General features: G+C 44.6%; 1 long non-coding RNA gene across 1 annotated transcript; it reads left to right on the forward strand.

Moving 5' to 3' along the window:
* The first annotated feature begins 4,307 nt into the window (after positions 1–4,307).
* LOC141085040 (uncharacterized) lies at positions 4,308–10,767 on the forward strand. Its single transcript, XR_012231198.1, has 4 exons — positions 4,308–4,448; positions 5,424–5,528; positions 6,291–6,431; positions 9,482–10,767. It is a non-coding gene; the product is annotated as an uncharacterized lncRNA (long non-coding RNA).
* The last annotated feature ends 2,441 nt before the right edge of the window (positions 10,768–13,208 follow it).

Below are 13,208 nucleotides of genomic sequence, written 5' to 3' on the forward strand. Positions count from 1 at the left end.
GAGTACTCAGGAGACATTTTTTAACAAATTTTAGGATCCATTTTATCCTGTTGCCCATGTGAAAATGAAAAAACTGAGGCTAAAAGAAAATTTTTGTGAAAAAAAAGTACTTTTTTTTTTTTACAGATCAATTTGTGAAGTACCTGGGGGTTCAAAGTGATCACTATGCATCTAGATAAGTTCCTTGGGGGGTGTAGTTTCCAAAATGGGGTCACTTGTGGGGGAGCTCCAATGTTTAGGCGCACAGGGGCTCTCCATACGCAACATGGCAACCGCTAAATATTCCAGCATATTTTCCATTCAAAAAGTCAAATGGTGCTCCTTCCCTTCTGAGCCCTGCCGTGCGCCCAAACAGTGGTTTATGACCACATATGAGGTATCGGTGTACTCAGGAGAAATTGCCCAACAATTTTTAGGATCCATCTTATCCTGTTGCCCATGTAAAAATGAAAAAATTGATGCTAAAAGAAAATTTTTGTTGGAAAAATTAAAATGTCCATTTTTTCTTTCCACGTTGCTTTAGTTCCTGTGAAACACCTGAAGGGTTAATAATCTTCTTGAATGTAGTTTTGAGTAGCTTGAGGGGTGCAGTTTTTAGAATGGCGTCACTTTTGGGAATTTTCTGCCATATAGACCCCTCAAAGTGACTTCAAATGTGAGGTAGTCTCTAAAAAAATGGTTTTGTAAATTTTATTATAAAAATGAGAAATCGCTGGTCAACTTTTAACCCTTATAACTTCCTAACAAAAAAATATTTTGTTTCCAAAATTGTGCTGATGTAAAGTAGACATGTGGGAAATGTTATTTAGTAGCTATTTTGTGTCACATAACTCTCTGGTTTAACAGAAAAAGAATTCAAAATTTGAAAATTGCGAAATTTTCTAAATTTTCGACAAATTTCTGATTTTTTTCACAAATAAACGCAAAAATTATCGACCTAAATTTACCACTAACATGAAGCCCAATATGTCAGGAAAAAACAATCTCAGAGTCTCTAGGATCCGTTGAAGCGTTCCTGAGTTATTACCTCATAAAGGGACACTGGTCAGAATTGCAAAAAATGGCCTGGTCATTAAGGTCAAAATAGGCTTGGTCATGAAGGGGTTAAAGGCAAGTGAATGTAAATGTTCTCTGCGTCTGGACCTGTGGCAAACTACTTTTCCTCTGCGATGAGGCGCCTGACCTGTGCGGTTGTTTTATTTTCACTGATGCCACAATGGGTAAAATACCATTGGAGCCTCCCAGGGCGTAAGTCAGCCACACAGGTGAAAGACACCGGCGGAGGCGATTGAAATGAAATGGATGTATTTTGCCGTAATCTCATATACATCATCCCAGGGGTTGAGGCAGCCACAGGGGTGACACCTACACGGCAGCTGAACATCTGTAGCGTTGATGGAAAAATCCCTAATCTGACCTGATCCATTCCCAGTCACTCATGTGAGGTGTTATTGGAAAGGGGAGAAACAGAGCTATAATATGTATGTGACGCGAGTCACTGCAGTAATACTAAGTCCCAAAACTGGAGAGAAAGACTACTATAACAAGATAGTAATGAAATACTCCTTACAGGTTAAGTAAAGGGAGGTCAAACAATCCATGGTCAGGTCCAGGAATGGGAGCAGTATAAAAAGGGGTAATGAGAGGTGAAATCCAATTCATGAGTGGGGGTCAGGAAAACCAGTAAGGTAATATAGTTTACAGGATGCAGGCAAAAGAAGTCAGGTCACAAGCAAAGGGTCTAAGTCCAGGAAGGGAATAAAGTCAGGCTGGGTCAGGCGCAGAGCACACAGTGATCAGACTTACACAGGCAACAGCAAGTGTACGATTGACACAGAGTGAAGGCGCTAACATGCTTACATAGAAGACTAATCAAGGAAAATGAACACAGATGATGCAGCACAGACCCAGCACGACCCCTACACAAAGTAACATATCAGACAGAAACAGAGTGGAGATCGTGACAGTATATCTACAATTTTTGATTCGACTCTCGGTGCCGGAGAAATTATCGGCTGACTTTGGAGTCACCTGACCCTAACCCTAACCTTAAACATCCTCTGGAAGTCACGGCCTGGGGACAATTAGCGCTACCGATCTGGAGCTGTTTTTAGCAGCTCTGCCAGTCACCTCCTGGTCCCATCCCCACCCCTGGAAGTCATGTCCAGGTGGGAAAGTTTACCTGTAACATGGAGCGTTTATCACCTTATAGGATGCTCAGTTCATATCTCGTATAGAAATGACATCGCAGTAATGAAAGTTCACAAAGTCCAATATTGATGGAAGACAAGTGTCTAAACTATATATTTGTGCCTCAATTGAGATATGCATCAAGCACCTTCAAAACGAATGTACATATAAAAACTACATTATAAACATAGCAGAAGAATATTAACCACAACATCATGTAGTGTAAATAGCCGTCAAAATAATGAAAAGGCACCAATATTGATGGATGTCTCACGGGTCACAAATTGGTGCCTCAAGAAAGTGAGATTTGTATCGAGCATTTTAAAAACAAAGGCGCACAAACCATCCTTCAAGCACAGTGTCCATTTGTAGCTTCCCCTCCAGGGGCTAAATGCTGCACCCCCAAAGTAGGACAAGCGATTTCCCATAGCCTAGCATGGAGTTGGAACTTGGTTGATGGTCAGAGTGGGGGTCACGGCTCTCGTGGTGCTGCTCCTTGGAGAAAGTTACCTATCGCTCATGTAAGATGTCCCTGGAAATCTGATGATCCAAACTACGAAGCGCATGTTTCGGATTGTGGATCATACCTACAATTCTGGAGGAATATGGGTTAAAGCAAGATAGGGGCAGCACGGTGGCTCAGTGGATAGCACTGCAGCCTTGCAGCGTTGGAGTCCTGGGTTCGAATCCCACCAAGGACAACATCTGCAAGGAGTTTGAATGTTCTCCCCGTGTTTCCGTGGGTTTCCTCCCACATTCCAAAGACATACTGATAGGGAATTTAGATTTTGAGCCCCATCAGGGACAGTGATGAAAATATGTGAAAACTGTAAAGCGCTGCGGAATATGTTAGCACTATATAAAAATATTTATTATTTTTTTTTTTTATAAAGATAGGGAAATTCAATTAATTTTGGACTTAGACAAAAAAATCACAAATATCCACTTAGCAATAGGGTGGCGGGGGTGCCTTGGCTATCGGGTGCTGCTCCTCGGTGGGATGGTCCAACACACCCCTAGAGCTCCACTATTAGCCCACCCCGCAGTCATAACTAGGGGGGGTGAAAAAACGCTGCCTGAATTAATTCAGGGCCCAGCCTGCAAAGTTGGAATCACTTGGCATTGTGCCAATTTTTTTGCCATAGGTTTTAAATGGAGCTGGTGGTACCCTGTTTGCAGAGCCCCCAGTAACCGGAGGAGGGTTCCATTGAAAAGCTGCATGGTGTGTCTTGAAGCCAAGAGGATAACCTAAAATTTGTCTCTGACTGTTTTTTGGCTGCACCCCAAAGTGATTTCCCATAGGCTAACATGGAGTTGGAACTTGGTTGCTGGTCGGGGGGGGGGTCACAGCTCTCGGGGTGCTGCTCCTTGGACAAAGGTACTTATCGCTCATGTAAGACGTCCCTGGAAATCTGACAGTCCAATCTACGAAATGCATGTTTTGAATAGTATATCGGACCTACAATTCCGGAGGCATCTGGGTTAATGCGAGATAGGGAAATCTCATTAATTTCGGACTTAAAAAAAAAAATCACAAAAAATTCCACTTAAAAATAGAGCACTGGAAAAGCTGCATAGTGTGTCTTGAAGGCAGGAGGATTAGCAAAAAAAATCTCTGTCCGTTTGCGGTTGGTCCCCTAGGGGCTGAGAACTGCACCCCAAAGTCAGATAAGTAATTTCCCATAGGCTAACATGGAGTTGGAACATGCAAAACAAGTAATGAACAAAACCGTGAAATCCAACCCTTGTTAGCCATACTAGCAACATATCTGTTGGTGACTGGTACCGCTGTGGAAGAGATCATGTCTATGCCTGTTAGCTGTATTTAAAAAATAAAAATGACATTTTGAATACATTAAAAAAATCTTTCTCGTAAGTAATGACTTTTTAAAACTTTTATCAGTTTTCATTTACTACACATGAAGGACCAAGCCTGTGTCATATTTCACAATATATACTCATCATAACAAAGATATGACCAGTAGTACACAGGAAATGACTGCTGAACATTAATATGCTAGTACCACTGAATAGGAGCACCCAAAATGGCCGCCTCATTATGTGCAGACAGTGAAGCCTAAAAGCACCACCCTCTAGTGAGTGATGCTGCAGTCACATGCTGCTCCAATGGCTCTGAATAGGAAATAGGAAATGACAGCCTGTGAGAAGCTAATACTTGTACAGTAGATTTCTGTGACTTTAGTGATAAAATAACAATGAAGTGACTGCTCCCTGGGGACAAGTCAGCTCTAAACCAGGTGAAAAGAATTTAAAAATGATTAAATGATGAAATCATTTGACTTCCAGAAATCCTATGGGACATTGCTAGTAATGTAATGATATGCCTCGCTCTTCCTCATCCAGATTTTTACAAGAGGTGTGCACGTTACAACACTAATGTGTGTCATTACCACACACACCAGATTCTTAGGTGACGCCGCAAAATTTATCCATACTTGCTAACTGCCTGCTTATAAATATGCTACGTCCATGGACACCATTTTTTTTCCTATGACCATTGATTGTGTGCTATTCATCTCATATTCCTAAGTCCTGCACTAGAGGGTCACCAACAGTCATTTTAGACGTCTGCTTGATAAAAGCATACATGTTATGTCTATGGACAGCAAGAATAGATTTTTTTTCTATTTTTTTCCTATGACCATTGATTGCATACTATTCTCCTGACCTTTCTATGGCCTGCAATACAGCCATTTTAGATGTCTGCTTGACAAAAGTGTGGGCATGACATAAGAAAGGAAAGAAATATGCTGGATGACTGTAGTAAAAAGCGATTTACATGCATATACTAGGATTTCTGTCATGTATCTTTTCATCCACAGTTTTTGTAAATTCATCAATTTTCTGCTAAGTTACATGTGGACCCTGGACTATCATCTGATAGCACAGAATCCAATCTGTCTATGCCCTAGCAAGACACAGCTTTGATTGTGACATACAAGGGGTCAAAGAGAAGGGATCAGATTGGTCTACTCTCCACTATTAGATTTAGTCCGGGGTCACACTTGCGAGAAACTCGTACGAATCTCGCATCTCAATACCCGGCACTGCCGCCGGCACTCGGGACCGGACTGTGCGGCCGCATGTATTTCTATGCAACTGAGCGCTCCGGTCCAATTGATGACGGCAGTGCCGGGTATTGAGACGCGAGACTCGTATGAGTTTCTCGCAAGTGTGACCCCGGCCTTAGACTGATCATATTACGTCTACAGGTGCCTGGAGTCATCAGCTGGTATTGTGCACCAGTCCTATTAACAAGAAAAAGACACATTCACGTAGGACAAGGGCACCTTATCTGATGATCCTGCATGTGCACTGTGAGTATTCTGTAAATGTGCCATCATCGGCACAGCTCGTCTCCTGATTTATGTGAAGTACAAGTAATCAGTGTTTAATGATGATCACTGACCATATACCATTTCTATGTCCTTAAATAAATAATTAAAATTTGCGCTTAATAATGAACCCCTTTAGCTGAGATGAGCCAACAGGACCTTCGCGATGTCACCGGTCACGTGATAGATTACAGGGAAGGAAACCGTGTTTTTTCTGAAACTAGTCGGAGAGGAATTGGTCCACTGCTCTCCCTGTAATCTGTCACGTGACTGGTGACATCGTGAAGGTCCTGTTGGCTCATCTCACGCCACAGCTTCACATCGTGCACACTGCACGCTGGCGCGCCGCTGGAAGAGGGGAGCGTGGAGTGTCTGTCACCGGCCGGGACAGTACTCCTGAAGAGCCGTGGTATTAACCCACATTTATCTGACAAATATCATTCCATCTGACTTCACATCAATATATACAGCGCTCTTTACTGGTCCTCTGGAGTCCAGACATCCACTCAGATTACACCTAAGGTAATAACTACCTAACTTGGAGCAATCCAAATCATTTGTATGTATTTTTTAGTTCACTACAAGCTAAAGGGGTTCATTATTAAGCGCAAACTTTAATTATTTATTTATATTTTATTGATCACATTGATGGTGTGTGTTCCTAATTTGCAGCAAGTGTTCCTCTATTTTTTCTAAACTTACTAGCGCCACCTACAGTCTATACTACATTTCTATGTCCTGCAGACAAGCATCAATGAACTCATGGAATCTGGATGAACAACACGTCTGATCCTCTGTGTGTATGATATCCGAAAGTAAAGGTGGATGCAGAATGTTGAAGAATGCCGTTAAGAAGTGTTAAATTGATGGGGCCTAGATTTTAAGGTAATGTCTGTAACAGCTGAGAGGCACGGGAAGAGGTGCGGGGACCCATGCCGTCGGTCCCCGCACCCAGATCGCTGTGATCGGTCAGTCAGTCTGACTGCTGGATCACAGCATGATCGCACAGGAAATGCTGAAATATCAGCACCTCCCGCCCGATCAGTGCAGCAGCTCAGCTCTGCCAGTGGCTGAGTGTCTGCCCTAGCAGCCAGGAGCAACGTCTGCGCCGCCCCTGGCTGTTAACTCCCTAATTTCTGCGATCAAGTGCAATCACAGCATTTAGGAAAGAGGCAGAAGGACGAAAGCTCTCTCTGTCTTCAGATTGTCGCCTTCACGTGGCTCGATCGTTGCCATGATGACTCCTGCCCCGCCTGCTGATCCAATGAGCGGTGCCGCGCGGGATTTGAATCCCCCGCCAAAGCCGCGCGGCACCGCTCATTGGCTGAGCAACCCGGGATTCAAATCCCCCGCCAGCTGAGCCAATGAGCGGTGCCACGCGGGATTTGATTGCATGCATGGCCCTCTCACCCCCCTATCCTGGTATGCATGGTCCTCTCACCCTCCTATCCTGGTATGCATGGTCCTCTCACCCCCCTTTCCTGGTATGCATGGTCCTCTCACCCCCCTTTCCTGCTATGCATGGCCCTCTCACCCCCCCTATCCTGATATGCATGGTCTCCTCCCCCCCTTTCCTGGTATGCATGGCCCTCTCACCCCCTTATCCTGCTATGCATGGTCCTCTCACCCCCCTATCCTGGTATGCATGGTACTCTCAACCCCCTATCATGGTATGCATGGTCCTCTCACTCCCCTAACCTGGTATGCATGGTCCCCTCACCCCCCAATCCTGATATGCATGGTCCCTTCACCCCCTATCCTGGTATGCAAGCTAACCCTCACCCCCCCTATCCTGGTATGCATGGTCCCCAAACCCCCCTATCCTGGTATGCATCCTGGTGAGTGCATGGTCCACTCACCCTCCCAATCCTGATATTCATGGTCCCCTCACCCCCTATCCTGGTATGCATTGTCCCAGAACCCCCCTATCCTGGTATGCATGGTCCTCTCGGCCCCCTTTCCTGATATGCATGGTCCTCTCACCCCCTTTTCCTGATATGCATGCTACCTCTCTCCCCCCAATCCTGGTATGCATGGCCCTCTTACCCCCTATCCTGGTATGCATGCTACCTCTCACCCCCTATACTGATATGTATGGTCCTCTCACCCCTATTAAACTGCACACATACAAAAAAAAACATTTAGGCTAAGTGCACACGTAGATTTTCCTCCTGCGGATTTTTCCTCGCAGATTTGAAGAAATCCGCAGGTCAAATGACCTGCATTTTTCCTGCGGATTTCTTCCTTTTTTATTGCGGTTTTCCAGCGGTTTTCCACCTGCAGATTTGGAGAATGGAGCAGGTGGAAAACCGCACAAAAGAAGTGACATGCTGCATTTTTTGTACCGCACAAAAATCGTGCGGAAAAAAAAAATCGCAGCGTCTGCACAGCGGTTTTTTTTTGCATTGATTTACATTGTACTGTAATTCACTTTGCGTATCTGCAGCGTTTCTGCGCGGTAAAATCCGCTGCGGATCCGCAGGAAAAATGCATCGTGTGCACATGGCCTTTTACTCACCTTTCTACACTGATATCCAGCACTGTCACGTTCTGCCGAAGGCCGGGGGAGGAGTGTGGGGGGAGGAGTGTGGCGCTGGAGTACGCGCATGCCCATACCGTGCTGTCCGACGCCATATTGCTGAAGGCACACTGCAAATGTGTCTTCAGTAAAATGGCACTATGCGCGATTCCGATACCGCACTCCTGCCCCGGTCTCCGGTGAGAAGAGAAGCGCTGCGGCAATGCTCCTCCCCGTCAGGTAAGTATGTAATCCCCCGCCCCGCTGGCTGAGCCAATGAGCGGTGCCGTGCGGGATTTGAATCATTGCCAGGCCTCAACCGGCAGGTGGCTCAGCCGATGAGCAGAGCCGTGCGTCTTGGCGGGGGATTCAAATCCCTTGCGGCAACACTCATTGGCTCAGCTGGCGGGGTGGGGGATTTGAATCATGCGCCGCTCATTGAATCCCGGCTGCCATATCGGAATACCCATAACTTGGGTGTTCCAATATGGCGGTGCCGTTTTTGTCACAGCTTCCAGCCGCGGTGGATTGTGGGATAGCGACACAATCGCCGGAAGCTGTGACAGAGCCGATTGGCAATTATATATTAGATTTATATAGCACCATTGATTCCATTGTTCTGAACATTGATTACAGTTCTCTACAGCTCCTTTCTGTAGATACCCCTAATGCAGAGGACTATAAAAAAAAGGTACAGAGACTCCTGCAGCCTTGCGAGAAGCCTGAGATCTCTCAGTAGACACTGAGTGCCTGCTAAACTAGGCTGAATACCTGAGTTGTCTACCTGGGCTGTTTACAGATACATAGAGGGGCTGGACTCTGAGCTACAGAGTGTAGCCTCTCTATGGCCTTTTCTAAGATATCCAGCTTTTATTGGGACATACAAAGGGTTATGGAACAGAGATCAAGGTTGTCTGATCTCCACCACTGTATAGGGACGTGAATGTGAATTGCAACAATTGTCCCAATGTTTGTGGCAAGTCACCATGACCAAATCATCACTATGATGAGAATGCATTCCCGTGGGAAAGGGCACATTATCTGATAATTCTGCATGGGCGTCCCGGTGGCTCAGTGTTTAGCGCTGGGTCCTGGGTTCAAATCCCACCAAGGACAACATCTGCAAGGAGTTTATATGTTCTCCCTGTGTTTGTGTAGGTTTCCTCCTGGTTCTCCGGTTTCCTCCTACATTCCAAAGCCATACTGATAGGGAATTTAGATTGTGAGCCCCATCGGGGACAGTGCCAATAAAATAAATAAATAATGTGCACTGTAATTATTCTGTAAATGTGACATTGCCGGCAACTACTCATCTCTTTATGTCTGAGCCTTAAACATGCTTTGTGATTGATGTATAGTACAAGTAATCAGTGCGTAATGAAGATCACTGACCATATACCATGTTTGTGTTCTGCAGGCGAGCATCAATGAACACACATCATCTGGATGAACGATACGTCCTATCCTCTGTGTGTATGACAGCGAAAGAAGAGCTGAATGCAGAATGTTGAAGAATGCTGTTAACGAAGTAAAAAATATCCTCTGCACCTTCTTGCTGAATGCCTAATCAGAGTTCACCTAAGAGAATGAACATTGATTACAGTTCTCCACAACCCCTTTCTTTAGACACTCCGGGTTATACCAAGGTACAAAGAGACCCCTGCTGCCCTGTGAGAGTCTTAAGGGGGTTTTACACTAAGCGATATCGCTAGCAATATCGCTAAAACGTCACTGGTTTTGTGACGTTATAGCGATATTGCTAGCGATATCGCTATGTGTGATACTTACCAGCGACCGGCTCCCCCGCTGTCCATCGCTGATCGCGCGAGAATGTTCGGCTCCATTTCTCGTCGGGCGCTTCCTGCTGAGACTTCCTGCTGTGACGTCCAGCGACGTGTGGAGGCGGGCGGGAGGACGTCTGGATCGCTGTGTGTGAATGGTAAGTATCGTGCGCTGCGTCGCTGCTGAATCGCTGTGAGGTCTTTCTGTATGAAAGCTCACTAGCGATCATTTAGCGATGCACCAGCGATCCTGACCGGGTGGGATCGCTGGTCGGATCGCTGGTGCATCGCTAAATGTAAAAGGGCCTTTACTGTAACATCACTCAGTGGACCCTGGGATGCCCACTAGACCAGGCTGTAGTTTGGGTTATGGAACAGAGATTAGGGTTGTCTGATCTTCACTGCACAGGGACTGTGAATGTGAATTACAACCAATACTAGCACCACTCTCTTTCACATATGAAGGGGCACAGTGTAGACAACGGTACCTCTACAGATGCCTGGAGTTTCCGTCAGGTATTGTGCACATGTCTTATTCAGTGGAATAATACACATTCAGGTAAAATAAGGGCACCCTATCTGATGATCCTGTATTTGCACTGTGAGTATTCTGTAAATGTGCCGTCATCGACACCGCTGATCTCCTGATTAATGTGTAGTACAAGTAATCAGTATTTTAATGATTAGTTCAATGTACTAATGGAATCTGGATGAACAACCCGTCTGATCCTCTTTGGGCATCACATCCAAAAGTAAAGCTGGATACAGAATCTTGAAGAATGCCGTTAAGAAGTGTTAAATTGGTGGGGCCAATGTACAACAATTATGTGTGTGATTACCACAAGCATCAGATTTTTAGATGATGCCACAAAATATACCTGTATGTCATGATGGCCTGCAAATAAACATATTTTAACCATGAGCAGCTTCAGTCTATTTTTTCTATTGCTTTATGTCATCAGTTTGAAAAATGCTGTGGTAACAGGTAAGTGATCCCCGTCTATTGTTTTGTTGTCTTTCACTTCATGTTGGTTAGGCACACAGGACAGGGAGTATGCTCTTCACTCTTGTACCGTCTGATGCTCATGCACGACTGTAAGTGGGGAAGAAGGCATTACCCATTTACGGGGGACAGACAAGAAGTGCCTGGTTGCTTGGAGCATGGGGTTGTGGAGTGGCTCCGCTCTGTACTACTAGGGATCTAGCCCTCAATGTCCAAATACAGAGTAGAGGGGTGAAAACTAGCTTTTCACCTATATGGGTGCCGCAACCTTTATGCAAAGAGTGCAAAGAGTTTCTAAATTTTGACAAATTTCGTTAATATTTTAGGTATCAACAAAATCCTTTCTATACGCCCCAAATTCACATATGGCACACTACACTCACACCTACCAGTGTAATGCCCAAACCCATAAAACTAACTTTAACCCTTCACCCATCCTTCAAATACCAAGACCAAAAATCTTCATATCTCCCTATAACCTTATGTGATTACATTGAAGAGACTGTGGCATGTTTTTGTGACAGCCATCCTCCAAGCACCAAACCCCAAAATCTTTGTATCTCCCTATAACCCTATGTGCTTACATTGAAGAGACTATGGCATGTTTTTGTGGCAACCTGAACTTAATTCCTGTAAATACAACAGAAATCTCTCTTTTTTTTTTATAATTCTTTATTTAAAGACTCACAACGAAATCCAGGTTAACATAATAATTGAAACCATACAAAGTAGACGAATACAAACAATACAACCAAGACAATCGTCCACGAGTCCTTAACCCCTTACCTACAATTGACGTAATATTCCGTCCATGTGACCATGGACCTAATTACCATGGACGGAATATTACGTCATCGCGATCAGCGGCGCCCACGTGGTGAGCGCTGCTGATCGCGGCCGAGTGTCAGCTCTGTAATTTAAGGGCATAAAAATTCAAAGTTGGAAAATTGCGGAATTTTCAAAATTTTCGCCAAATTTCCGTTTTTCTCATAAATAAACGCAAGTTATATGAATTAAATTTTACCACTAACATGAAGTACAATATGTCACGAGAAAACAATGTCAGAATCACCGGGATCCACGGAAGCGTTTCAGAGTTATTACCTCATAAAGGGACAGTGGTCAGAATTGTAAAAATTGGCCCGGTAGTTAACGTGCAAACCACCCTTGGTAGTGAAGGGGTTAACATTCGGGGACCCAGTAGTAGTTATCTTTTAACAAACAGTATAGGAAAGAAAAGACAGAAGAGAGGAAGAAGAGGGAGAGCAGTTAAAGTGAAAAAAGAGAGTGGGGGGAAATAAGTAACGGAGCCAAGAGAGGCAAAAAAAAAGGGGGGGGAGGAAAAAACGAGGGGGTAAGGGAAGGAGTACCCACCCGACCAAGTCCACCACTCAGCCTGATGTTTTCAGTTAGCCTCGGGGGGGGGGGTTGCCTCCAGCATTAGATCACAATACTCACTAGAGCTTCGAAAATCCATCAATCCAAGCCAAGTAGCCGAAAACTTTGGGTATGATTCAAATATGGATGAGGTGAGGTCCTCCATATACATAATTATTATTATTATTATTTATTGTTATAGCGCCATTTATTCCATGGCGCTTTACATGTAGGGAGGGGTATACATAAAAACAAGTACAATAATGTTGAACAATACAAGTCATAACTGGTACAGGAGGAGAGAGGACCCTGCCCGCGAAGGCTCACAATCTACAATTTCACTGACTTTTGCAATCCACTGAGTTATGGTTGTGTGATGGTGCAGTATGTGAGCATTTGGGGCCCCACTTTGTCTAAAACCGGCCCTGATTCCAAGTATACCAGATTTTTATGATCCATGATAACTATCACTTGGCGAACCGCTCCCTCCAAAAAATGACGCCACTCCTCAGATGCCCATTTGATAGCTAAGAGATCCCTATTACCAATGTCATAATTTTTCTCCGTTGGTGACAGTTTCTTTGAAAAGTAAGCACATGGTTGCCATATACCAGGAGACGCACCTTGCGATAATACAGCCCCCACTCCCACTCAGAGGCTGAGAGACATCTGGCTGATTAAGAATCAGTGCAGAAGCAAAACACTTTTAACTTGTCAAATGCCTCCCTGTCAGGACTGGTCCATCTGGAGAAGACCGTCTCCTTTTTGGCCATATCTGTAAGAGGTTTGGCTACTATCGAAAAGTTCTTTATGAATTTACGGTAGTAGCTGGCAAAACCTAAAATTCTTTGTAACGCCTTCATATCCTCTGGATAATCACAATCCAATACTGCCCGGACTTTCGCTGAATCCATGCGAAAACCGGTGGAAGACAACACATATTCAAGGAAAGGCATCTCCTCAACCGAGAACATACACTTCTC

The sequence above is a fragment of the Dendrobates tinctorius genome, unplaced genomic scaffold (assembly GCF_039654945.1).
Source record: "Dendrobates tinctorius isolate UK_male_01 unplaced genomic scaffold, ASM3965494v1 ptg000028l, whole genome shotgun sequence".
NCBI classification, from domain to species: Eukaryota; Metazoa; Chordata; class Amphibia; order Anura; family Dendrobatidae; genus Dendrobates; species Dendrobates tinctorius.